This window comes from Myotis brandtii, unplaced genomic scaffold (assembly GCF_000412655.1).
Source record: "Myotis brandtii unplaced genomic scaffold, ASM41265v1 scaffold911, whole genome shotgun sequence".
Classification (NCBI taxonomy): domain Eukaryota; kingdom Metazoa; phylum Chordata; class Mammalia; order Chiroptera; family Vespertilionidae; genus Myotis; species Myotis brandtii.
The window spans coordinates 678,636-706,113 of record NW_005371751.1 but is presented as its reverse complement, the minus strand read 5'-3'; the positions used below and the strand labels follow the sequence as shown (position 1 = coordinate 706,113).

At 52.5% G+C, this 27,478-nt stretch overlaps 1 long non-coding RNA gene across 5 annotated transcripts in view; it reads right to left on the bottom strand.

Annotated features, from left to right (window-relative positions):
* LOC102258014 overlaps positions 1 to 27,478 on the bottom strand; it is a 333,402-nt gene that overhangs the window by 152,775 nt on the left and 153,149 nt on the right. For all 5 annotated transcript variants that reach the window (XR_001360479.1, XR_314670.2, XR_001360478.1 and 2 more), the window contains exon 4: positions 1,745 to 1,846. This is a non-coding gene — a long non-coding RNA (uncharacterized LOC102258014). The remainder of the gene's footprint in view (positions 1 to 1,744; positions 1,847 to 27,478) is intronic.

The following is a 27,478-nucleotide window of genomic DNA, read 5'->3' as shown; positions in this document are numbered from 1 at the left end:
ACCTGCGCACAGCCTGAGGGAGCGGTGGGGATGTCAGGCTGCCCCTATGGGGTGCCCCTCTTGGGGACACAGGGGTCCCTACAAATCCATATATACATTTTTCTTTTCTTCTGTTGCAATAAGCCATTTTTATAACTGGATAAGGCAGGTTACCAAAACGGTAAGAGATGAAGACAGAAGAGAAAAAGCAACTGTCATACTCCTAGGACCCCCAAGTAGGCACCCACATCTTCATTTTTCCAACAAAGAGCACAGCTCTCTTCCGCACTTTCCAGAATCCCCAGCAGGACACAAAGCTGTGTGCAACTGTGACTGGGACACCACAAACTGCCACTGCTCTCCTGAAGGCGGCTAACCCCTCTCCATCGTGGGAAAGACTCGGGGGAGCAGAAGCATCAGGTGCCTCTGGTGGCATTTTGTTTGGGATGCGCCCCTAAATGCGCCCAGCTCCAAAACACCCCTCCCTGCACACACCTCTCCCCCCGGCCCCGCCTTCTCATTCCTCCAGGAGGGTTACAAGGTCAAAGGGACGCCTTGATGGCTCCTGATAAGTAGTCTTTCCAAAAGACCAATTCCTGCAGCCACTGGCCACGGCGCCGGGGCCAGGCTCCCGCCACATTCTGACAACGAATGGACTGGACGAGGAAGGCGGGGAGAGGTCCGCGGGGGACTCTGCTCTGGTTCTCCCCTTCCACTCCCCAGCCCGGACCACCCACCCAACCCATTCTTCACGGACGGATTGCTCAGGTGCCTGTGATCACCAAGACTGCAGGGAGGCATTGCGACAGCCAGGCCATTCTTTAGGGAAAGACCCCAGGTAGGGAGTCCAGATTACCACCTGAGGAATGTTAGATAACCATGGAGGAATGAAGTGACAGATAACGAAACCAGTCGGTCCAAGATGGCTTGGGTGTGGGCGCTATGTGGTCTGAGTGCACATGCCCAGGTTGCAGGTTCGATCCCCGGTTGGGGTGTGTGCAAGAGGCAGCCAATCGATGTTTCTCTTGCACATCAATGTTTCTTTTTCTCTCTCCCTCTCCTTTCCTCTCTCTCTAAAATCAATAAAAACATGTCTTTAAAATAAATAATCGAGGGTTTTATTTTTCAGAGCTGGGTCGATGGTGTTAGGGCTTTCTCCAGGTTTTTGCAGCCCTGGCATACAGCCTATCAAATATGCTAAACCTATCCAGAGGCTGCCTTAAAAACAATTCCTGTTTGCAAAAGCCGAGCTGCAGCTGACAAGCTGCTCGAAAGTTATATAACTATGTATCACTGTTTCAATTTCTTAGCGTTGTTTTCCCATTTTGAAACTAATCACTGTATCTGTTTTCAAACTTGTTTGTGAAGTCCTGACAGGTCCCGGGCACCTGCTTCTACCGCCTCCTGGTCAAATGGACCTATCAGAGCTGTCTGTCGAAAATGCCACTTCTAGACCCCACCCAGAGCCTGCGGGTTAGGACAGCAGTGGGGAGGGGAGCTCAGGAGTCTGCACTGTAGCAAGCTTCCCAGGTGATCATTTGCAAACTGAAGTCTGAAAACCACTGCCCGAAAAAGAAGCCGAGAACAGGGAGGCAATGCTGAAGGGAGAAGGTGAAACCAGAGGCCACAACATGGCTCCTGTGTTGCATCCCTCACACTCCACCAGGGTAAACAGACAGCAAAACCCTGATTCGTCCTCCACTGGGCCCTCCCCCACACCTGGAAAACAAACAAACAAACAAACAAAGCCCACCACAATACTCACGTTCAGCCTGGGGTGGCATTCAATCCTTCAGGTTTGCAGGAGGAGAAGGGTCCCAAAGTGATGGGCGGGCTGTTTGAAGACACGCCGCAGCCGGGGACCGTGCTACAGGGGAGAATATAAAGAACGCTGTCAGCCAGATGTTGGCTGCAATTCGTCCTACCCTTGGTCTGGGATAGATAACTGGCCCCAGCAGCGAGCAGTCTTAACTCACCCACAGGAGGGGGGTTTTGTTTAACGTCGAGCCACACACACCAAAGCCTTGCACATGGGCTTGAGTGCGTGTGCACACAGACACACACACCAAACATGGCGTGCAGGTGCACTCCAGCTCCCGCCATGGTTCAGGGAGGCAGCCTGGCTACCGGAAGTCCTCCGGACGGTCATGTGGAGTGCTAGCAGGTGCCAGCAAGTTCCTGGGCTCAAAGTGGGTTGGAAAAGGAGGAACGGATAAGAAGGGCCCAGTTTTGTGCTGTTTTCCAGTGTATATTCCACACCAATTCACCCCTGAGAGTATTATCAGATCCAGCCTTCTGATGAGGAAATTAAGATGCAAAAAAAGGATCCGTGACTTCCTTAAGCTGCTAGGATCAAACCCCGACCTAGCTAACCCCGAAGTTCAGGGTCAATGCATTATGCAGAGCCGCCTTAACTTCACAAGCTGAGGGGGTGGCAGAGGGGAGGGGGTCTGCTCTGGAGAGAGGGGAGCCTACGGTATCTCCAACCAGTGAGAGAACCAAAGCAATTTTTCAAAATATATTTTTATTGATTTTGAGAGAGAGAGAGAGAGAGAGAGAGAGAGACATCTATCAGCCACACGGGGTACAGCCCAAAACTTGGGCATGTGCCCTTGACCAGGAATCGAACTGGCAACTTTTTGGTGCACGGTACAATGCCCACCCAACTGGGCCACACCAGCCAGGGCAGCAAAATACTTTTTTTTAGCAACTAATTTAATTCACAAGCAACAAATGGTCATCGGAAATCAGAAATCACAGACGAGCAATAAGGAAAACAAAAACACACATGGCGTCACATCTTGCCCCAAATAACTGTGTCGCACAGACCCCATGTGTTTTTTTTCTAGCGAAATACTACATGCTTTTTCCTAGCCTATGAGATGATGCAATTTGTGCAATGTATCAAAAATGTTATAATATTGATGTTTGTGCGTGGGCAGTTAATGACGCTTGCCCAATCCTAATCTTCTGTGAATTTATGTCAAACCATGAAATTTGTTTTCAGATTCTAAGGGGGAGAGGCCACACCCTTCACTTCTTTTTTGTTTGTATCCTGTTGTCCTCTGCTCAGCAGCCACTAATACATTTAGGAAGAGTTAGTGTTCTGTCTAAATGCTGGGTTCTGGTGGATGAGGCAGTCTTGCAACAACAACAAAAATGTCAGGCTGGCTTTGGACAATACGTTTTGTAGCAACTGAGAAAATGATTTTTTTTAAAATGTATCTTAATGCCAAAGGAAAAAGCAGCTCTTCTCTGCAGAAAGGCCCCGAATCAGACCTTCCACGTCCCCCTCCCCCACTGCAGGGACTGGCCCTCTAAGTGCCCAGGCCCGCCCCCTCCCAGACATCCCCTGGTTGGGAGTGAAAAATAACCTCCTTTGCCTCCCCCTTGGCGTTAACAAGGCTCCCTGTTGAGATGTAGTTAATCACATCAATTAAAAGACTTTTACACTTGGCCTTGCCTGCCAGGCACAGGCCCTCTGACCAGGGAAAGGTGGGTAAGATAAGTCATGTCATAAGATAATGCATAGTTTTTCCTTTTTCCCCCTCCATCTATGTTTTTTTTTTTTAATTTGTATTTTGTTTCATGTAGACATCATCAACACATGGTGAAACATCCAGATCTTAAGTGAACAGTTGGATGAGTTTTGACAAGTGCATAGACCCAAAACACGAAACCACCAAGACACAGAAAGCATTCCTCTCACCCAGACATGTCCTTCCCCCCATCGTCTCTGCCCTCCTTCCAGAGGCAACCTAGCACCAAGGATTAATTCGGCGTTCTCTAAACATTTATAAATGGAATCACGTTGTGTTTAAAGAGGAGTATGGCCTGGTTGGTGTGACTCAGCGGTTGAGTGTCGACCCAGGAACCACTGGTTCAATTCCCAGTCATGGCATACGCCCGGGTTGCCTGCTCGATTCCCAGTAGGGGCTGTGCAGGAGGCAGCCGCTCAATGATGTTCCTCTCTCATCGATGTTTCTATCTCTCTACCCCTCTCCCTTCCTCTCTCTCTAAAAATCAATAAAACATATTTAAGAAAATAAGGAGGAGTGTGAATTATGAGCAGGAACAGGCAGTTCCTAGTGGGAATGAAAAACAGTGCAGACGCCTTGGGAAACAGCCTGGCAGGTCCTCAAAAAGTTACACACCGAGTTACCACATGACTCAGCAATTCCACTCGGGCATCTATACGCGAGGAAAATGAAAACACACGTCCACTCAAAATCTTGTACGTAAACTCTCAGAGCGGCATTATGCATAATGACCCCCCCAAATAAAAACAGCGCGATGCCCATCACCTGGCAAATGAGCAAATAAAATGTGGCCTTCAGTCCTACAAGGGAGCATTACTCAGGCACAGAAAGGAATGGTACCTGGGAAGTACAGATGCTGAGACGTCGTGAATGAACCTTGCAAACATCACGCTAAGTGAAAGAAGCTGGTCAGGAAAGACCACATAGCGTAGGATTCCCTTTATACAGAATGTCCAGAATAGGCAAATGCATAAAGCAGATTACAGGTGCTTAAGCCTGGGAGGGGGTTGTGGAGGCAACAGCTAAAGGTTACAGGCTTTTATTTATTTTTTGAGGTGGTGAAAATGTTCTAAGATTGGGAAATTGCACGGTATGTAAATGAAATCTCAACAAAGCTATTTAAAGAAACCAACCATTTGGAATCCACAAAAGTAGAGCCCGTTGCGATGCCCAGAAAACAGTTTCCCCGCAGTGGAATTTTAACGGCAGGGTGTGTGGCGTTGTGAGACCTCCCCCCTCACCCCCTGAGGAACATAGCTGGTGCCCAGCAAGGTCTCCTTCCCATGACCAGGTCATGGTTTTGCTGCTGCTTTTCCCCCAGGTCCCTGTCCTGCCTCCAGCGTCGAAACTCCTAAGAGTTCAGGAGCCGTTCACCAGATCCATTCCTTCCTTCCACAAACATTTACGAAGCTGGTATGTAGGAGAAAGCCCACAGCCATATCTAGTGTTGTCATCATATTTCCCTGGTTTCGGGCGCCTGCATTTTTAAGGGCATGTTGGATGCCTCTGTGTGTCTGGTCCTGTGGTTAGCAGGTGATACTAGGAGCCTGGAGGGGTAGAAAGAGCCCGGGGTGACAGGAGGGCCGAGAACTCGGAGGTTTCTTACGAAGCTGGTATGTAGGAGAAAGCCCACAGCCATATCTAGTGTTGTCATCATATTTCCCTGGTTTCGGGCGCCTGCATTTTTAAGGGCATGTTGGATGCCTCTGTGTGTCTGGTCCTGTGGTTAGCAGGTGATACTAGGAGCCTGGAGGGGTAGAAAGAGCCCGGGGTGACAGGAGGGCCGAGAACTCGGAGGTCCCTGCACTGGCCCTAAATCCTGATGCTGCCATTCACACATGCACAACTTCACCTCTTTTTTTTTGTTTGTTTGTTTGTTAATTCTCACCCGAGGATATTTTTCCATTGATTTTTAGGGAGAGTGGAACAGAGAGGAAAAGACAAGAGAGAAACATCGATGTGAGAGAAATACATCGATTGGTTGCCTCCTGCACAAAGCCTGACCAGGGGCTGGCCTTGACCGGAATCGAACCCGGGACCCTTAGTTCCACAGGCCAACGACATTCTATCCACCGAGCCAAACCGGCTAGGGCCGGCTGGACCTCTTCATGCCTCGTGTCCCTCACCTGCAAACACCAGTAACCTGCGCTAGGGTGGAACCAGGGAGAGCCCAGCTCTGGGAACCAAACCCCATCTTTACCACCTCCAGGCCGGGTGTGACTTCAGGCCCATTTCCTAACCTCTCTGTACCTCTGTTCCTCCCGTGTACAAGGGGGATGGTGACATGACAGCGGCATTATGCAACATTGGATGAGCTCATACTGTAAGCCGAGCCAGCAACCTCTTTCCGCGGGGGTACATCGTAAATATTCTGGGCGTTGCGGGTTACACCATCTCGGTCCCGGTTACTCACCCCCGCCACGGAACAATAAAAGCCACCACAAACTGTGTAACGAAAGGGCAAGCTGTGTTCCAATAAAACTTTATGGACACTGAAATTCCATTTCATGTCATTTTGACATAAAGCACGCAGAACCGGGCCCAGCACAGAGAGGCGCCCGCAAGCACCCACGAGCCACACCCCAGGCACCCACGCCGTGTGTGAAACTGCGTGCTGCGCCCTCCTCACGCCGTATCTCATTCAAACGCCACCATCACGGTGCCAGGCGGGTAGCGTGCTCGCTCAGGTGAGTAAGTGAAGACTCGTGAACAAAGCGGCTGAGCCACGGCAGATCTGGGTCCTTTAGGAGCCCTTACCTCTGACCATTGTAACGTGCCGTGCTGGCCGCCAGGACGTAACAGCGAACCAGACCCACTCGGGCTCAGCGCCAAACACTACAAATCATGATTTCATTCCATGGAGACATGCGTTACAGAAACCAAGGGCTATAAGGGGAACAGGGGGGCACCCCACAGTCCACGGGGAGGGGATCCTCTGAAGAAGGAACAAGTGAGCTGAGAACAGCAGGTGTCTGGTGCTGTGATGTGTGCCAAAGAATAGAGGCTGGAAAGGGCACATTCATCAGGTGCCCAGGCGGCGTAGGGCTCAGGAGATGGTGGTGGGAGGAGAGACGGGTCCAGACTTCCTGAAGGGCACTGTGGCGAACAACATAGCCTAAGTGGTCCTTGCTTCAGCCATTCTATTTTATGGGAGTATCTATACTAATCAAAGGGTAATATGTTAATTAGACTGGGTGGACCAGACATCTTCCGGTGGTCCAGTCCTCCTTCGGGACAAAGCCATGGTGGCAGGGCCTGAGGCAGAGGTGATTAAGGGCGATCAGGCTGACAGGGGAGCAGTTAGGGGCAATCAGGCTGGCAGGGGAGCAGTTAGGGTTGATCAGGCAGGCAGGCAGAGTGGTTAGGGGCAATCAGGCAGGTGAGCAGTTAGGAGCCAGCGGTCCCGGATTGTGAGAGGGATCCCGGATTGGAGAGGGTGCAGGCCGGGCTGAGGGACCCCCCCTTCACAAATTTCGTGCACTGGGCCTCTAGTATCCTAATAAATAGGAAACTACGAGTCACAAAGATTTAACCATGAGAATATTCACTGAGGTGCTGATTATAATAGGAACAGTTGAATTCAGGCTTAAGAAAAACGGGAGGAACTCTGTCACATATGACTGAGCAGTGGCGAAGCTCGGTGTCTGAGCCACCCAGCAGGGGTGGAGCAGACAGGGACGTGGGAAGATGGTTATCACCATTTACAAGCTAATGTGCATGCAACCAAACAATGACGAGTGTGTATGCAAGGTGCCCCCCCCAAAATGCATACACACACTTCGACTCACTATGAAGACAGTGTTTGTTCAAATATATTTCACTTTCCAAATTGAGCTATCAGCTGGTAAAGTGTGTATAGATTTGGGGGGGACACCCTGTATATGCATCCTTTCATTTAATTGGTCACCTCTGAGTGATCAGGGAGGGTTTTCTTTTTTTGCTTCTTCCTTTTGTTTGTCTGGATTTGGGGGGTTTTCTGGAGGAGAGAGATGTTGCTTTGTAATAAGAAATGAAGTACAAATGTGCCCAGATGGGAGTTCCATACTCCCACGTGGTCTGACTGGTCGCGTGGAATCGCTGTTCATTCCGCGAGCCAGTCCATTCTCAGGGAGAGTCCATCACGAGCCAGGCACTGGGTGATGTACCAGACAGCGGAGGGCGGTGAGGCAGAGGGAGCTCCCACGTGCTCTGTGGGGAAGCGGTCAGGTGCCCACACCAGTATACTCAGTGGTCAGCTCCTTTAAAATACTGGCACAGGGGACCATCAGCTCATTAAGAAAAGACTCATCCCCCAGCCAGTGTAGTTCAGTGGTTGAGTGTCAACCTGTGAACCAGGAGGTCATGATTCGATTCCCGGTCAGGGCACATGCCCAGGTTGTGGTCTCCATCCCCAGTGTGGGGTGTGCAGGAGGCAGCTGATGGGTGATTCTCTCTCATTACTGATGTTTCTATCTCTCTCTCCCTTATCAATACAAATACATTTTTTTAAAAAAGGAGTCATAGTCCCTTATTTGAATGCAGTCTCCATTACACTTCTCACACACTCAGCTAACAGTCTCTTAAACAGGACTCCTGGTAGCCGTGATGAGAGAGAGTGGTGGTTGGGCTTAAAAGCTACGCTGATAACTCCACAGGAAACCTTAGTTTTCCTCATCTGCAAAGTGGGTACCTGCTCCAGGGAGCTGGGAGGGTCAGCTAAAATTTGGAAAGCGCTCTGCCCTGGCACAGCCCTGCACACACAACCGGGGTGATTTAGTGCCCAGATCCAAACCCCTTTGTACAAGGGTTGAGTGCCTGGAATTTTGAATCATGACAGATGCCAAAGTGTGGGGAGGAAAACATGTTTACAGCTGACGGACTGGACAGAGAAAGGCAGTGAGCAGCGTGGTCCCCGGCCCGACTCAGGCCTTCGGTGCCTCCCAACTCGGCCGGCACAGGGCAGCGCCTGGCTTTTGGGAACGTGTTGACAACCCCAAGGACAGTCTGTACGTTCTAACGGGGAAAATCGTTTTCTCTGCAAGATTTGTTCACCTCCATGAGAGGCAAGTGGTTGGGTCCTACCACCTTGAAGAGAAATCGTATGCATCTCACCTCTGATACATCAGAAAGAGACCAGCATTCCTGTGAGGGGGACCAGGGTTGGAATGCAGGCTCTGTGCCTTTTGGTAAATTCTTTCTTATCTCCTAGTTTCAGGACAATAACATCTTGCCTGCAGGTAATAATTAGAGCAAAATATGCAGATAGCATAGATGCTCAATAAATTGGCAGTTGCACCCGAACGATGTGGCGCAATGGTTGAGTGTCGACCTATGAACCAGGAGGTCACGGGTTCAATTCCCGGTCAGGGCACATGCCCAGGTTGCAGGCTCGTTCCCCAGTGGAGGCACCTGATGAATGATTCTCTTTCATCACTGATGTTTCTATCTCTCTCCCTCTCTCCCTTCCTCTCTGAAATCAATAAAAATATATTTTAAAAAAATAAATAAATGTCAATTGCTTTCTCTTAGTGGGACGACTCAGGGAACTAATGAAGCAATGGGGGTCACATTGCTCAGAGGCTGCTCCTTGGGGGGAAATCAGCTCATGATGAAAGGGAGGGAGGCCCAGGGCATCTGGCCACCCAGAGCCACCCCTGACCTCAGCTCGGCCTGGAAGAGGTGAGGCGAGGACGCCGTGTGGTCCTCAGTAATGTGGGCAAGCTCAGTGAGACAGAAAACCGAGCATGAAACCGGCCCGTGCTCCGTGCCCCTCTGAGATCCCGGCTGTGCGTGAGTCCGACGTGTTAGGTATTTCCGGGAGGGGGAGGAGAACATCTTCATCAGTGAAGGTGGTAGCCCTGGAAGCAGCGCCGGGCAGCCTAGCCACAGGCCAGGAGCAGAAGCCATGTGGGCGGTGGGGCTTTCCATCAAAAGAACCCAGAGCAACTGTCCAAAGAGTCAGACCCTCAGTGTCAGGGGGCCAGGGGAGGGGCCCGGAGAATCGCTTTCACCAGGGCCCACCGGTGCTTTTGCTACTTCCCAAGGGCAGGCGTGGGAACCCTCCCGGGATGGAGAGGCACCAGGCGTGGGCTATGGGAGCCCTGGGCACCAGCTCTCAGGTTCGACTTAAAAACTCTCTGGAAAAGGGAACAGGCCCAGGGCAAGGCAAGCTGGGACTTCCCTGCAGGCTGCAAACCTATGTATAAAAAGGGATATATCTTTAAGAGCTATGCACTACATTTATATATCTATATTGTGTGTGTATATATATACACAAACACATGTGTGTATATAAACATACCTGTGTACACACAAATACAGATACACTTATTTATATGAATATGCCTACAAGATATCTGCAAAATATGTATACACACTTGGAATAATTATAAAGGCAGTGTTTACTAAAATACATTTCATTGTCAAAATGTAATAGAATCTACAGATATTGTGTGTAGACAGTTTTTGGGATACCCGATATATTCACATACATGCAGGCAGGCATATGCACACACACACACACATTACAGTTCATCTTCACACACGCTCTACCCTAATGCTAATGTTATCCCCATTTTCCTGGAAGAACCTCGGGCATGCAGAGAGTAAGCAGCTTGCTTCGGTCACACAGCTTGCTGGTGGCAGCGGCAGGACTGGAGACCAGACAGGCTGGCTCCAGAATTCCTCCCTGTGCTCACCACACGTTATCACAGAGAGCCCGAGAGGTTACAGTGAGTAGAGACTGAGTAGAGACTGGGAGTTATCACCACAGAAAGTGCCTTGCGCCCTGGGGGCACTGAGTCAGTGATGTCTGCCAAGCATTCCTCCCACCTCTGAACACGCATGCGGTTTCTCCCGCTGAAAGTGGGGTTGATTTCTCCTGCCACTGAGTTGGGGCTGGCCTGTGGCTGCCCGACCATTGGAATGCGAGGGCAGGTTGCGTGCGGGCTCTGCGCCTCGCCCCTGGATGGCCGGGCAGCTTTCACGGTACCCGCTTGAGATGCGGCCGCCATCCTGGAAAGCAGGTTGGGCAAGAGCTAGACACACTGAGGAAAGAGAGGCCCCGGTCACCGCGGTCACCCCATGGAGAGCTGCCCATGAATACGGTCACCACGGCCTCCAGGCGAGTCCAAGAGGAGCAGAAGAACCGCCCGGCAGGACTCAGCCGCCCTCCACGATTATGAGAAAATAAACAGCTCTTGTGTGAAGCCACTAAGTGGTGCGGTGGTTTATGGTGCAACCGGCTGTGTGACCTTGATCTGGGCCCCAGTCCCCATGTCAGCTTGGTGATCTTCAAAGAACGGTCAAGTTCTTCCTCTGATACTTGTTAGCCTCACCTTCAGCACAGGTCATGGCCGTAGCATTTACTGTGGACTGGGGGCAAAGTCCAGCAAACTCCATTTTGCCACCATAAAGAAACCAGCAGACAGAGTACATCACTCCCAGTAAGTTGCTGATGGAAACTCCAAACCTAGGGACCCCCAAACTTGGGCTCTTCCCCGCCTGCTGGTCAATGCCACCCTGTTCCCACACTGGATTCTAGATCACCTTTGTAGGAAGTCACACACTCCCACCACCCCCGAAAGTGATCTGCACCCCCCACAGCCCCCAGTTAACGCGAGACGCAGACTGGCCAGGGGTTATCACTCTCCAGGGTTTTGTTTCCTTGGCCCATCAAAGCCGGCCGCTTCCTTCCAATGGTATCACCCAGGCCAGGAAGTTTCTCTTTCCCTGCCATCCATTGTGCGCGGGGAGATCAGAGGGGCCTGTCGAGGCAAGGACGGAACCAGCAGGGCATGTGCAGATAGGGGCCGGCCACCGGCCCGGCCTGGCCCCAGCCCTCCAGTCTGTCCCCACACTGGGGGACAGTTATACCGCCAGACAGGGTGGACAACAGGAGACTCGTCCTGATAATTAATCGGGAGCATTATCACCATCCTAAAGAGCCCCTGGCCTGCTCCACAGCCCGCTAGGAAAGTGAGCTTCCCCCCCTTCCTGTCTTATAACCACTGCCTCCTGTCCATCTAGGACAGCGGTTCTCAACCTGTGGGTCGCGACCCCTTTGGCGGTTGAACGACCCTTTCACAGGGGTCGCCTAAGACCATCCTGCATATCAGATATTTACATGACGATTCATCACAGTAGCAACATGACAGTGATGAAGTAGCAACGAAAATAAGTTTATGGTTGGGTCACAACATGAGGAACTGTGTTTAAAGGGCCAGAAGGACCAGGGGCTAAAATGCAGCCAAGAAAACAAAGCCCATCTGGGGAGCCCGCGGGATGTCAGATGGGATGGCCTCTCACCGTCTCTCAGGTGAGAAGGCTAAGGCTGCAGAAGACAGGCCTGCCTCCAAGACACCACGTTCCCGTCAAGACAATGCAATAGAGCGAGAATCGTAACAAAGTGAGCCGCAGTCTTTTCGCTGGTAGAGGACCTTGCCTTCGATCTGTAAATAGTGCAACACCTGTGAAACACAATAGAGCCAAGCTACCAGCTCCCGTCAGCATCCAAAAGAGAAAAGACGAGATCAAAAGTCAAAGAAAGAAGACAGTGTAGGTTCAAAAGACAGGGGCGAGGCATGCTCTCCAGGACCGATGCACCCCCGCCACCCGCCCCCCGACGAGAAGTTCAGGCCACCAGGATGGAATCCATGGGGGTGGGGGTGACACTGGGGTGGGCCTTACATGTCAGACTATTGAGTAGAGAGGGACATGGTCCGAGCTGTGCTTTCAGCATTTGGACTTGACCATCAGGAGGAGGGAGGAGGGATAGGAAAACTCAGCACGCCCCGCATGAGGCTCAGGACTTAGGAGGAGGGGAGATGAAGGGAACAGGAAGTGGGGTCAACGGGAAAGAAACAGAAGCAGGACTCCTGGCTGGAAGGAGTCCAGGGAGAGGGAAAAGCACTTCTCATTGCCTTTCTGATGACAGCAAGGTTATTCCTTGAGAGCAGGGCTGGGCAGGGCGGGACTTCCCCAAACTCAGAAGGGAACAGACCTGAGCAAATGTCCCCAACAGAAGCTGCAGAACCAAAATCAGGCGGTCACTCCAGCCTCCTGCACCGGCACTGGAGCCTCATTGCAGGGAGCTGTGGCTGCCACGGGCCCCGTGGACCCAGCAGTGCCCCTTCCTCCAGTGTCTTACAGCAAGAGAGGCACAGAGATCAGTGAGACCCACAGGCCGTGGTGAGAGCCGGCAAAAAAGTGGCATCATCCCTGTACCTTATCGGGGGTGCAGAGAAGTTAAACAACTTGCCTAATATCACACAGCGAGGGCGTGCCAGAACTGGGACCCAAACACGGGGCCCTCTGTGCAGACCTTGCCTGTATCCATCAGAGACCCAGCAGGGAGGAAACAGAAGGGTGACACCCCTGACCTCACTCCCATCCTGCCAGTGCCTCCCACACAGAAGTCAGGGCACAGGAGCTCAGGGTGGCATCCATCCTGTTGCACAGCAGGGCAGAAAAGGACAGGGGGGATCTGGACAGGGCACACAGGGCACCCGACACCTCACCATTCCCACAACCAGGCCGGAGGGTCCCTGGCCTCCGCTGCCTTCACCCTGCAGATGCCCCAGGACTTGGCTCTGCAGCAGGGAAGCCCCTGGCTCTCTGTACAAGCGCAAGGCCCCACCCGTGCAAGCTCTGCCTTCACCCCAAGCTGGTCCAGCCTCATCATGCCGCTGCCTTCCTTCCTCATTCACAGGCCGGGGCCCTCCACCTTACGCAAACATCTCAGAATGGCCTCCTTCCCATGAGGCAGGCCACTGGGAATGGTTGTCTTCAGAGATGAGGGCCAGCTGATGCCCACGGCAGCCCAGGCTGCCCTCTCCTGGGTCCCGGCCACCTCCTGGCCCTCCCTGCCAGCCCAGCACACGGAGGCCTGGCTGCGGCTAAAAGAAAGGGCTGCTATCTCCTCTGATAAGAAATGTCATCCCTCGCTGGGTAATATTACCCGGCAGATAAGAATCTCTATCAAGAGCAAACATATGGCTGGCTGCAGAACAGAGCTGGGCGGAGCAGGCTAATTTATGTGCTTAAGCTGAGCGCCCGGGGCGGCCGAGAGAAGTGCACTGAATGAGAGGGAGAGCCAAATTGCCAGCTCTCTGGCCTGGAGCTTGGCTTTTCCCTGGGAAGGACCAGGCACCTGAGAGCAACCGGAGGCCCTCCTCCCTGTCTCCCTACACAGGAAGCACTTGCACTGTCCCCATCCTCAAAGGGCACTTTCGCTTCTGCGGTCACATTCAATCCTCACGCCAACCTCAGAGAAGCACGTCTGGCCTCCTTTTACACATCAGGAAATTGAGACTCAGCGAGGTTAAGTAGCATGGCCAAGGTCACAGGGCAGCCACACCACAGTGTGGACTCAAACCCCAGAAGGTCTGACCCCCCCCAGTGCGCTGTCCTGTCGAAGTCCCATACCAGCTGCAGGGTCTCTTGGTTCCCACAACGAAATGTATCAAGTAAGTCAGATCTGCCTGGTTTGACTGACAATGTCAGCTCCATACTATCATCTCAAAGGTCCCTTTCAAGCCAGGGCCCCCATCGAATTGACTTGTGTCTGTGCCCTGGGGAATGAGGAGGCTTGAAGGGCATAGCATCTCAAGGCTGCAGAGGAGAGGTCAGTGGAGGGGAGGTCAGAGACTGCCCAGGAGAGGGGACTTCCGGGGCTCCCACGCTAGCCCCATGTGTTTGTGGAGAAGCAGATAGAAGGAATTTATGGAAAGAAAATCCCCCGGTCTGTTTACTGATCTGTGCATTCTCAGACACTGAGGTGCCTGGCTCAGGGCTTAGCCTCGGCTTGGCGGTCTCCCAGCAAATGGGCACACCAGGCCCTGCCCTCAAGGAGCGATCTGTCTCCTGGACTTCCAAGTCAGCAGAGGCACAGGCACAGCAGGATGTGTTCAGCATAGATGCAGGCGCGCAGGCGGCGGGTTTGGGATTGGCGGCTGGGTCGGGGTCATTGCCGGCACCCTCCCCACACTGTTGCGTGCTCTCCTTGTAAATCAACATTGTGAAGGTTGGCATTGCTTTCTGATTGCCGGCACCCTCCCCACACTGTTGCGTGCTCTCCTTCTTGTAAATCAACATTGTGAAGGTTGGCATTGTTTTCTGATAGTTAATAGAGCTGCAAGGATGCTTCAAATCACTTCACAACGCCACTACTCCTGTATTCCATTTTCTGGATGCAACACAATTTAATCCACCGATCCCCAACTGAGCAGCATTCAAGTGGTGTCTCGTCAGAAGGAATGAATAGGGGAGCACAGGGGGGTTGTTAGTGCAGTGAATCTATTCCATGGGAGACTACAGTGGTGGGAGCATGTCATCATACATGTGCCATTGAATGTACTAACACCGAGAGTGAACCCTCACATGAAGTATGGACTCGGGGTGATTATGATGGGTCAAGGTAGGTGGGTCAGTTGGGACAGACAGATAAGTTTGGTGGGGGATTCTGGGAGTGAGGAAGGTTGTGCATATGTAGGAACAGGGATATGTGGGAACTGTGTACTTTCCATTCAATTTTTCTATTAAGGTCAACCGCTCTAGAAAATACGATAGGATTTAAAAAATCAATTGATCATACACATGTGGATTTAGCTCTGGAATCTCAGTTCTACTTTGTTTTCTGTTGACTATTTTTCCCCCTGAGTTTGGGTCACACGCTCCTGTTTGCTTGTTTTTTATATAGCCAGTGATCTGATTAGAAACGAGGCATTTTGTGTCATAGGTAGATAGTCTCATTTGCTATTTTAAACAATGCTGAGGATCATCTGACCCTGTGCATGCCTTTCTGTGGAATAAATTCTAAGAATTCACCAGCATCTGTTAAACTTGACTGTTCTGTCCTCCTCACTGTAGCAACAGTGATGTCTCAACAATGCATCTCAACTGACTAGGGACTCCCATGAGCCCACTCTCATCAGAGCCCGGTGGGGCCTTACCACTCCTTGCTGAGCAACTGCTGGCATTTCCACCAAAGCACATAGTTCACTCCTGGCCTTAAGAAGCCATTCCTGCCGCCCCTGCCTCCTCTTGCCCAAGTGGCTCAGTTTAGGGATCAAGCCGAACACTACACAAGACACCAACCTCTCTTCACCCAGAGCCGTTCCCAGAACTGATCGGCTTTCCTCTTTTTTCTTCTGGGCCCTGAGAAGTTCAGGAATGCGGAGAGCCCGGGGCTGGAAATGGGCAAACTTCCAGGGAGCTCAGAAATTCTTCTAAAATCACAGCCTGGAATTTTAGGAAATCTAACATCTAGGAAAACACAATAAATACCAATTATGCAATTTGCCGCCCGAGGTACCTTGAAGGAAAGCATTCATTACGTACAGAAAACCCTCTGATTGTCAGAAGATAAGGAGATAGTGTCTCCATGGCTGGAATGAAGTGGAACCTAAGATAAAGGAGGTTAGCCTCCGGGTGAGAGGCCGGCCATCCGCTGGAGACAACAGGATGGACGCTGGGGCAAGAACAAACATAAGCAAGGCAGAGCCCCCTCCTAGAGGGACTCGTGAGGAAAAGGCTGTGATCCACGTGGCCACGGGTGGAGAGACCGAGAGCTGTAGGAACACCGAGGAAGGCATCACTGACCCTTCCTGCATGAGTGAGAGGCAAGGATATTTGAGCTAGGTATCAGAGAGCAGGAGTTCACCAGGCCGAGAAAGGGGGAGGGAGGAACTCCAGGGAGTAGTAACAGCATGTGTAACAGGGAGTGTGAACGAACAACCCACCTGGAAAGGGTGTCCCTCATGGAGTTTGCCTGTTGCTTATGGATGCCATGGGGGTCCCAGGCTCCAGAGTAGCACAGCGACAGATCAGATCTATAGCTCTGCCTCAGCTTGAAGGATCAACTGGGGAAAGCGAATCCCCAATCCTATGGGTACCAGTCTACCACAGCCCCACACCCTCCTGCAAAGCCACAGACACCGTGGTGATGACGGTGCCTCCACAGCCAGCTCTGTGTCTCCAGATCCCAGCTCTGCCCCTACCAGCTTGAGCAAGTTACTTATCGACTCCATGCCCAACCTTCTCATCTGTGAAATGGGGATAATATCAGCAGAGCTTCCGAGCGCTACTGTGTGGATTGTGTATTGGATGAGTTCATACTATATATATGGAAGGTGCTTAGAACAGTGCCCGGCACATAGCAGGGGCACATACATGACACCTTGCTCCCCCACTTCCCCGTTCAGCACTGTCAATTCTTTGGAAACGTGAGCTGCCAAGAATCTAAGCAAGGGTGAGCAAGGCCAAGCGGTCGTTGGCTTTAGGAAGGCGGGAACTATGTCTAAAGAGAATTTGGAGTTGCTAGCTTCATGTTAGCTTTCCAACATCCCTGCGACGGGGGGGACGGAAGCCAGTGGTTCTTGATGCTGCTATAGACTCACCCGGGAAGATGTCACAACCCCAAAGCCCGGGCCCCACTGCTGACTACTTAAGTCAGAATCGTTGGGGGGCCGGTCCCAGTGGCAAGATTTTTAAACTCCTCCAGTGATTTCAATGTGAGACCCGGTTTGAGAACAACTGGTCCAAAGGTCAAGTTCAAGAGGAAAGGGAAACACGGCAGAAGGGAAAGTGTCAGCACCCTGAGTTGTGTCATCTCCAGAGGCCACCTGGGCTCTCCAGGCCACCGCTTGTCACCGGCAGGGCAGGCGTGGCCATGTCTAGGCGTCTTACAGCATCCAGGGCTGGCAGACTTGAAAGTGCCCTGGGTCATCAAATTTGTGACAACCCCCTCCAACCTCTTCTGGAAATAGGGAAGGGTGGGGAAAGGCATGACTTAGGGCAGTGGTTCTCAACCTTCTGGCCCTTTAAACACAGTTCCTCATGTTGTGACCCAACCATAAAATTATTTTCGTTGCTACTTCATAACTGTAATGTTGCTACTGTGATGAATCGTAATGTAAATATCTGATACGCAGGATGGTCTTAGGCGACCCCTGTGAAAGGGTAGTTCGACCGCCAAAGGGGTCGCGACCCACAGGTTGAGAACCACTGACTTAGGTGCACAGCCGGTGGCAGTCCTAGGCTCTCTCACCAACCAGCTCTGTCACTAGGAGTCCCATCCTTTCGGAGCCTCAGTGTCTTCCAGGGTAGACAAGGGACAGGACTGACCTATCCATCAAACAAGGTGACTCAGAGGCTGAAGTAGGTCACACAATGAAGAGTCAAGCTCAAGTAGAGCATTTTTATTTAACATTTTCTAGGCCCTCACGGGAACATGGGAACTTCCGGACAGAAATGCCCCCGTTAACAAGGGCTGTGACTGAAGGCAGGGAGGAGACCAGCAGCAGCGGTGGCCACATGAAAGCTTTCTGCACAGCAGGTCCAAGTGGGGGTGGGTGATAGGACAGGAGGGCGGGTGTGGCCCAGGCTGCCCCTTGGAGACGTTAAGATAGGAAATGTTATCTGGGAACAATGGAGCAACCGTAGCTTTGTCCTGGCCCGAATCTGACCGCAGGGGATAAGTCTCCGGGAGACACATCCCTCGACAACCGGCCAGAGTGGCCCCGGCAAACCAGTGGCCCATTCGCTTGTGCCTGTGTCCATTCATTCACGTGGCCTGGCCTTTGAGAGCGGCCCTCGACCACGTGCTAAGAGCTGGGCTAGAAGGTGGCGGTGCTGAGATGAATGAGGCTCAGTCTGCACCCTCGGGAGGGACAGAGTAAGTAACATTGAGGTACAACGCTGTGTGTTAAAATACAGTAACAACAACAATAAAAGCCACACTCGTGGATGGAAGGCCAAGTGTGCACCGGGCAGCATGCTTCATATTTTATATTTACCATCTCAAATCCTCAGTGTCCCCTCCAAGTAAGGGAACATGCTCCTTTTTACAGATATGGAACCGGAGGCCCAGAGAAGCTGATCACCAGACACAGAGCACACAGAAACAAGAGGCCCAATACAGCTCCAGAGCAGGCACTGGGGTCCTCTCAGGCTTAGGTTCCACCTCAGCCTCAGTATTTACACCTCATCCGAAAAATGGGAACAGCAAAACCCACCTTACAGCATCCAGGACAACTGGGAGGGGCCCAGATAACAGACAGCCTCTTCTTTCATGGTCCCTGCATCGCCCCAGCCAGGGCTTGAGGGAAAACACAACAGCCAATGAAAGGACACCCAGGAAAGAAACAGGCGTGTTCCAGGAGCTCCCAGGTGGGGGCACGGACACCCAAGGTGCCTTCTACAGAACCCTGTGCTCTCACAGCCTGGCAGCCCTGCAGGGAGGGGCATGACCCATTGACATCCGGCCAAGGCCACGGCCCACAGGCCTGGGCGCCACCACCCCTTAACCCCCTCAGGATGGCATCTGCCCTTTGACTAGCACTCACGGATTATTGCTCAGAAACGCGGGGGTACAACCCAACAGGGCAGCCCGGGCGGGGACCGAGACGGAAGGCATTATCATCACTATTACTTCCGTGTAACTTGACGGAGTCCTTGCTGTGTGGCTGTCACTGTGCTCAGTGTCCCTTTGTCGCTTTGGTTTTTGGTTTGGCCAGCAGGGAGGTGTTCATGGCTTAAGTTAGAAAATGGGCTCTGGGTCCGGACTGGCCAACTGCCTGCCGGTAGCTGGGTGACCTGGAGCAAGTTTCTCTACCTGTCTGAGCCTGTCTGGGCCTGGAGTCTCCTCCATTCAACACGTGTTTCCTAGGCACCTACCCAGGTTCTAGGAAATAAAACATGAAACATATTAGCAGGATTCTCTGCATTTGTGGAGCTCAGGAGGGGTCAGGGGGCGGATCGTCAACAAACAAACAAATGAGAGGGTCACGTGGTGGTAAGTGCTACAGAGATCAATAAAGAAAGAGCTGCAGACCGAGATGGGAGTGAGAGTGTTTGTACAGAGGGGCCAGGAAAGGCCTCTGGGATAAGGAGGGCGTGTGTGTGTGTGTGTGTGTGTGTGTGTGTGTGTGAGAGAGAGAGAGAGAGAGAAAGAGAGAGAGTGAGAGAGAGAGAGAGAGAGAGAGAGGGGTTTACTGAACACTTAACATGTGCCAGGCACATTCTAGGGTTAGGTTAGGTGTTTCCCATGGAACACTCATGTAACGCGCTCCAACACCCCTAGAAAGAGGAGAGGATCCCTCCCCCACTTTACACAGGACAAAGCCATGGCTTGTTCAGGTGACTGAGGCTGTAGGCCAGACAGAGCTCCGTTACAAAGACGGTTGCAGCCCAGCTCCCTCAGTTAGTTGGGGCATCATACCATGGGCCAAAAAGACGGCAGATTCAATTCCCAGTCAGGGCACATGCCTAGGTTGTGGGTGTCTTGGCACATATTGGATGGATGTTTCTCTCTTACTCTCTCTCTCTCTCTCTCTCTGTCAATAAAAACATATCTTTGGGTAAGTATTTAAAAAACAAACACAAAAAAACCACTGGTAGAATCCACATCCAGGAACCGCCGTAATGGGCTTCTTCACTAGCCTCCCATTGGATTGAGGTTCCGAGAGGCAAGGTCGCTGGATTCTGCTCCATCCACCAGCGCCCAGCACCCAGCACCCAGCACCCATAGGGACAACATGCTTGAGGAATGGATCAGAGATGGATGGCTGCAAAGGAAGGAGAGAGGAAGACTGGAGAGAAGGAGAGGAGGAGGGGGTGTGGCATGTAGCATGAGTGGAAAAGGAAATTCTATGACCTCAAGGGAAATAGAAATAAAAGGGGGAAATGGATAAAAGCAAAATGTCCATTAATATGGAGTAGTTAAAAAAAAAACATGGAGTGCTACACAGCAGTTTAAAAATAATGTATGTTCACACACACAGAAGGTCTACAGGACATACTGCTGAGTGGAAAGTGGATGTGTTGAAATATGTGATTCCGGGAGCCAGGTGGCCGGGCTGGTGGCTGGGCCTGGGGGCAGATCTGGGGGAGATGAGCTGGCCCAGCCCAGGGCCTCGGGCCGACACTTCCACCCTGAGGAAAGGAAGGCCATGGCCCGCCTCAAGGTCTCCAGGTCACAGCCACCTTGTGACCTGGCTTCCAGTTTGGCGTTGTTCCCCGGGCTCCTTGAAGATACTTGTGCTGTAAACGTACCACCGCTTTTTTATCTACACTGCTCGGCCGTAAAAAAAGAAGGAAATCTTCTGTGACAGCGTGGATGGACCTGGAGAACATCATGCTAAGTGGAACAAGCCAGTCAGAGAAAGACAAGTACCATACGATTTCACTCGTATGTGAAATCTAATGAACAAAACAAACTAACAAAGTAGAAACAGACCCATAGATTCAGAGAACAGACTGACAGCTGTCAGAGGGGAGGGAGGTTGGGGAGCTGGGTGAAAAAGGCGAAGGGATTAAGCAAAAAGAAGAAAAAAAAAGAAAAAACTCGCAGACACAGACCACAGTATGGTGATTACCAGAAGGAAAGGGGGGGTAGGGAGAAGATAAAAAGGGTAAAGGTGATGGAAGGAGACTGGACAGGGGGTGATGAACACACAATACAATATACAGATGATGTATGATAGAATGGTACACCGGAAACCTATATAATTTTATTAACCAGTGTCACCCCAATAGATTCAATACAACTTAAAAAAGAAACCAATTGATTAATTTTCAAAAGAAAACACTTGTACTGATTTCCAGACAAAATAAAACAGATGCCGCTTCCCTCCCGTCCTGGCGCCCAGCCTGGGAAACCCCATGAAAGACAACGCATCCCCCTTACTATGTGCCAGGCACCATTCTATGGGCTCTATCTGGTGACAGGTGTCACCCACGGGATGTGGTAAACATTTCTGAATTCGTTGCCCACCTAAAAATTCAGGAAATTTCATAACATCTCAAAATCCAAAAATGAATTGGGCGGCACTGGTCCCACATAACACAACAGCTGACTGGAGGCCGAGGGAGAGCTGGCCCTTCATTCAGGGCAGCCACTCTCCCCCAGACCAGGGTCTGACCCCTCAGAGGCCCCCTGACCCCAGGCACAGAGAGGCAGGGTGGGAACCAGAGCTCAGTACTCCTCACACACAGACCTGCGTCCCTTCTACCAGCCCGGCTCCACCTCTTCTCACTTAGAACCAATCACGGCCTTAGGAATTAGCCGATCTGTTGGGCATTTGGCTGGAACAAGGCTCCTAGGATCACCCTGGGTCCAGAGCAAACTCTATCTCAGGCAGAAGTCACGCCTCAGACAACACCGTGGCCCAAACACATGGCACCACAATGAGCCCAGGTCCAGTCCCCGGGCCGACTCTTGCTCAACGCTATTCTTTGCTTCATGATTTCCACATCCAGAGAAACAATACTTCCCTAAAAATCAATTGTCCCTAGCAACCCACATACACAGTTCTTGGAAAATATGGGTTCAACATTCTGCCTCACAAAGAAAAACAAGGAACAGAGGGTGAGGGAGATTCATCACTGTGATCCTGCACTTTTCATTATTCACACCAAACATTCATGCAAGTCACTAAGTTCAGCGACCCTGTCCCCTGGGGCTGCAGAGCTATTTCTACCAACACTGGCCAGCACGGAAAATCTACCTGTTCTAATAAATAGAGCCCTGCCCAGTTTGGCTCAGTGGAAAGAGCATCGGCCTGCGGACTGAAGGGTCGTCATATAAGGGGACAGGAAAGATTTGACTTTGGGTGGTGGGCACATGGTGCAATATACAGATATAACATAGAAACCCACACCTGAAACCTATATGTTCATATTGACCAATGTCACCCCAATCAATTTAATTAATAATTTTTTTTTTAATTAGGCCCGGCTAGCATGGCTCAGTGGTTGAGGGTCAACCTATGATCCAGGAGGTCAGGGCACATGCCCAGGTTGCAGGCTCGATCCCCAGTGTGCGGTATGCAGGAGGCAGCTGATTAATGATTCTCTCTCATCATTAATGTTTCTATCTCCCTCTCCTTTCCTCTCTGAAATCAATAAGAAGATTTTAAAACAATTAAAACTTTAAAAAAATAAATAGGATGACTCAGTATCAAGAGACACTAAATGGCTTCAAGGGGCTGGAGAAAGAGGAACTGAAAATGGCCTGAATGGAAGGTACTGGGACAACCCAGTCCCAGTACCAAATTCTGACACAGGAGATGGAGGGGTTGGATGCCATCCTGCTGCCCAGAACCCTGGAGGCACTGAGACACAGGAATTGCAAAACATCAGTCAAACAAACAGGTGGCTCCATTGGGATCATTTCCCAAACTTCCAGAAGAAAGAGGAGATGGATGGCTCTGGTTTTAAAGAGAGGCAGCATCCGGTAAAAGGGATGCCTGGCACAGAGCTAGTGCTCAGTAAATAATAACACATACATGATTCAGGCTTGTGTTGAGGAGCCCAATGGACTGCTCCGCTCTGCCTACATTTGCCCTGTGGCAATCACACCCTTGCCCTTGTGGTGATCACATCCAGTCTCAAGGCTTAAACAGTGTGACTTGACAACACGTACCCAAATGTTTATCTGTTAACTCAAAATCTGCAGGCTAGAATTACATATAAATAGTTATGTCGTTCTAAACTCGCCAAGTAGAAACAGACTCATCTGCAGGCTGGAGACCCAGGAAAGAGTGGATGTTGCAGCTCGTGTCTGAAGGCAGCCTGCTGGCAGACTCCCCACTCCCTCAGGGGACCTCCGTCTTTTTCTCTTGAGGCCGTCAACTGATTGGACGAGGCCCACCCACATGACGGAGGGTCACCTGCTTCACTCAGAGTCGACTGATGTAAATGTGGGTCTCGGAAGAATACCTTCACAGGGATATCTAAACTGGTGTCTGACCGTGGCCTAGCCAAACTGACACATAAACTTAACCTTCGCCCTCCAGATCCAACTATCCAGCTGCTTCCTGAGTGTCTCCACCCAGATGTCTACCCCAACCCACAAAACAGACGCCTACTCCCCTGTGGATCACCCACCTGAGTAAATGAAAACTACATTCTCCACTTGCCCGAGGTAAATCCCTGGGGTCAGCCTTTCCCCTGTACCCCATATGCCATCCACAGCAAAGCCGACCTGCACGACATATTCACATCGGATCACTTCTCACCGTCTCCAGCCGGGCCACCAGCACCGGCTCCCTGGAGGCCGGCAGAGCCTGGGTTACTCCAGCAGCTTCCTAGTGGGTCTGGCTGCTTCCACCTTTGCCACTTTCCGTTCATTTCCAGCAGAGAAGCTGGAGTGATCTGGCTACAAGGCAAGTCTGATCTGCTCAGAAGCTTCCCATGCCCCCTTCTCAACAGAGAATGAGCCCCTGTCCTACCACCACACCCGCCAGCCTTTTCGCCCTGAGCCTGCCCTACTCTTGGTAGCCAGACCACCTTGCCCCCCGGGGTGCCTGGCCATCTCCCAGGGCCCAGATGGGGCATTTCCTAAGCCCAGCCAGCACCCACCAGGGCCTCAGAAGCCAAGCAATGACCATGAAGACCTTGGGGCACAGCCTGAGGACAACGGGAGCGGGTGGGTGGGGGCACTGGGGTACTGACCAACGGGAGCGGGTGGGGTGGGGGCACTGAAGGGTACTGACTGAAGCAGAGGCGGGCGCAGGCTGGGATTTGTGTCTCTGAACCCCCCCCCTCCCCTGCAGGCAGCTGGTGTGGATTGTTCTCCAGGCTGGATTTTAAAGGGAAAAGAATGAGCGGGCCTCCAGGTAAGGAGAGTGGGAGTGGGGTGGGAGGGAAGGAGGAGAGGGCAGACCTGTGCAGGTGCAGGGCCACCTCTAGGAGCTTGCTACCAGGCAGCCACCGCTTCACACACCCTCTGCTGGAGGAAGCCCGGGCACAAAGACAGAAAGAGGTGCAGGGCCACCTCTAGGAGCTTGCTACCAGGCGGCCACCGCTTCACACACCCTCGGCTGGAGGAACCCGGGCACAAAGACAGAAAGACGCTGTGATGTGGCAGGAGGAGGAAAGCCTCCGGGGGCCAGGAGGAAGGGCAGACACCCAATGCCAAGCAGAGGGCCTGGCAAAGGGGAGCGGATTCCCGCTCCTCCCACTCCCGTGTCCCCCTCCTCCCTCCCACAGGAGGTGAGCAAAGGCTCTGACCCACTGCGCGGTCCCCTCTGTGTTTGAGGCTGAAGACTTCTGGGGAGGGAGAGAGGAACTGCCTCCCGTAGCACATCATGGCATAGGGCGCTTGCTAGGTACAGGGAGAGGAGGCAGCCCAGGTTCAAGGTCCCCGCAGGGCCTCGATACCTAGTGAGACCAGCCCTCACTTCTCAGAAACGCCTCTCAATCAGCAAGATAGAGCCTCCTCCGTGTCCTTCCGAGCAATGAAGGATTTGGTCCTCGCCTAAGGGGTGCTGGGCCCTGTCCATGAACACAGAGAATGATCCCGAAGGCAGACGAGCAAGGACTGCGCAGGATGGTGCAAGGTCCCCGCAGGGCCTCGATACCTAGTGAGACCAGCCCTCACTTCTCAGAAACGCCTCTCAATCAGCAAGATAGAGCCTCCTCCGTGTCCTTCCGAGCAATGAAGGATTTGGTCCTCGCCTAAGGGGTGCTGGGCCCTGTCCATGAACACAGAGAATGATCCCGAAGACAGACGAGCAAGGACTGCGCAAGATGGTGAGGCTGGCCGGAGGGTGACCTGACATGTACAGGGTCCAGTAATTCCAGAGACCGCCTCCCTCAGCCCGTGAAGGGGCCACACCCCTCTCTTAGCGCTTAACGCGGCTGGAAATGGGATGGTTTCTTTCTCAGCCTCCTGCTGTCATCTGCGCGCCTACTTGGCTTCGGTCCCCACCTCCGTTTCCCCACCTGGAAATGAACAGAGAGATGTACGCTTTGCCCAAACTGTAGAAAAGCACAGAGATGATGTTTGCAAAGCCCTGGCGTGAGCAGTGGCCATCACTGGGACCATCTTTTCTCTGAGCAGGAATCCCCCTTACTGTCGCTTGAGAGAGGCGGCAACGAAGCATTTGTGACCGGGCACACTGTTGGGGAAAGGCGCAGCGAGGACTCAGATCGGAGTCTATGAAACTCTAAGGCTGGACTCTTCAACTCGGATACACATTTGATAAGCGGGAGGGTCACGCCATGTGCCCGGAGCCTCAGGCTTTGTCTGTAGATGGTGCTGAGTGTGACAGGCAGGCTTCCCGGCGTCCAGAGCTGAGAGATCTGAAGCCCGAGGGCTCTGCTGAACTGAGACGATCCCCCCTCACACACGTATCCACTCTGCACACACATGTTTACTTCTGCACCTGCTGGGCACTGTGCTGGGCACTGGGGACACAAAGATAAACACAGGAGCCCCACTTGCTGCCTTCAAAGAGAAGTAAACCAGCGACTGCACTGTGTGTGTGCTCTGGGCCCGAGCACAGCCTGGAGACGGGCTGGTCCTAAGCAGAGAGGCAGCAATGCCAGGTGGGGGCGAGGAGAGGCTCATGGGAAAGGGGCTCTGTAGCCGGGTCTGGAGGGATGAATAGGAGTTTTCCAGGAGGAAGAGAACCCTAGTTCTTGCAGAGGGAAGGGCATCCTCTTTATAAACCTGAGTTCACTGGGGAAATAAATAAATAGTGTGTTGGTGCATGGCACAGAATAAATGTGGAGCAGAGGAGGAGGAGGAAGAGGAGGAAGAGGAGGAGAAAAAGGATCCCTTATTTCTCTCTGATTCAAGGCTCTCCACTTTGCTTTTGTCAGATGGGGGGGGGGGGGGCAGATAAAACCACCTTTAAGCTCACGGCTGAGCAGGTGAGCAGGGATGGGGAGGTGGGCCGGCCTAGCCATTGGCTGCCCAGCCTTCCAAATCTGACCACCCAGCAGTCACCCTCAGACGTGCCTTCTGGGCCTGGGAAAGCACCAAAAAGCGAGGAGAGGGGCCCAGGGCAAGCGCATGGAGACAGGGCTCCTTGGGGAGCAGCCTGTGATAGAGGTCAAAGACTGAACTTGGCATTCTCACTCCTTGGGGCTCTGCCACGGAGGAAGAGGGGCAAAGCAGGGAGAGACACGGCTCCAGCCCTACGACGAGGGATTATTTACTCTGAGGCCACTTGCAACACCAGAGCCCTGACTTCGTTCTCATCCTCGAGGCTGGGAAGTTCTCTTCACTGACAAGGCCCCGGCCTGTGGCTAATTTATGGCCGAGGGGCCTCACTTCTCCGTGACGCTGACATTTCGAAAGCCCCTTTTGCGCAGGCTCCCAGGGCGACAAAGGAGTCCTCCGCTATCTCCCAGCCTCTGGGATGAGCACCCGGAGGAAGCCTGTGGGAAACCGACGGCCCTGGCCTCCCCTTGGGGGAGAGGTCACTGTCTGTGTGTCCTCCCTGCCAGCCCAGCCCCAGGAGACCCTGCGTGGAGAACTGCCTGTGAGTTTCCTCTGTGTCCAACCTGGGACAGGTTGGGGCTTTTTCTCACACACCCACATGCATGCACACACACATGCACACACACACATACACACATGCACACGCACACAAACACACACATGGGAAACACGCAGGCGACATTCCAATGCCGGCTGAGCCGCTTCTTGGCTGGGCAACCCTGGGAGAGAGCCCAGGGCCCACGGAGCCTCAGGACCCACAGTCCCGACCCCGTACGTGAGGTCCCTACATTCGATCGGTGCTCCCTGCCAACCTCCTTCCTCTTTGTTACACAGCAATGATTTTTAAGAAGGAGGACAGCAAGCTCAGACGTCTGAGGGACACCTGAGATGGCATCCTCGGTGACCACTTGCAAAAGGGTCCCCCTCCTTCACCGCCTAGCTGCCTCCTCACCCTCCAAGTCCCCTCCCGCTCTGACACGGGGATCGGCAGGACACTTGCTTTCACCAGCGGGGCTGGCACAGGGGAGACCCGGGCGAGCCTGGGAGGCCCTGCTCGGTGGGCGTGGCCTTGTCCTGCCCTCTGCCCTCATCGTAAAGAAGGATGCTGGTCCCAAGAGATGAAAGGCACACAGAGCAGAGTGGAGACCCCCAGCCACCCCCGATAAACCAGACCAGCCAACAGCCACCCAGCCCCAGCCTGGGGGGTGGGGAATGGGGCAGGGGGTGGGGGTGGAGGGGGATGTGAAGC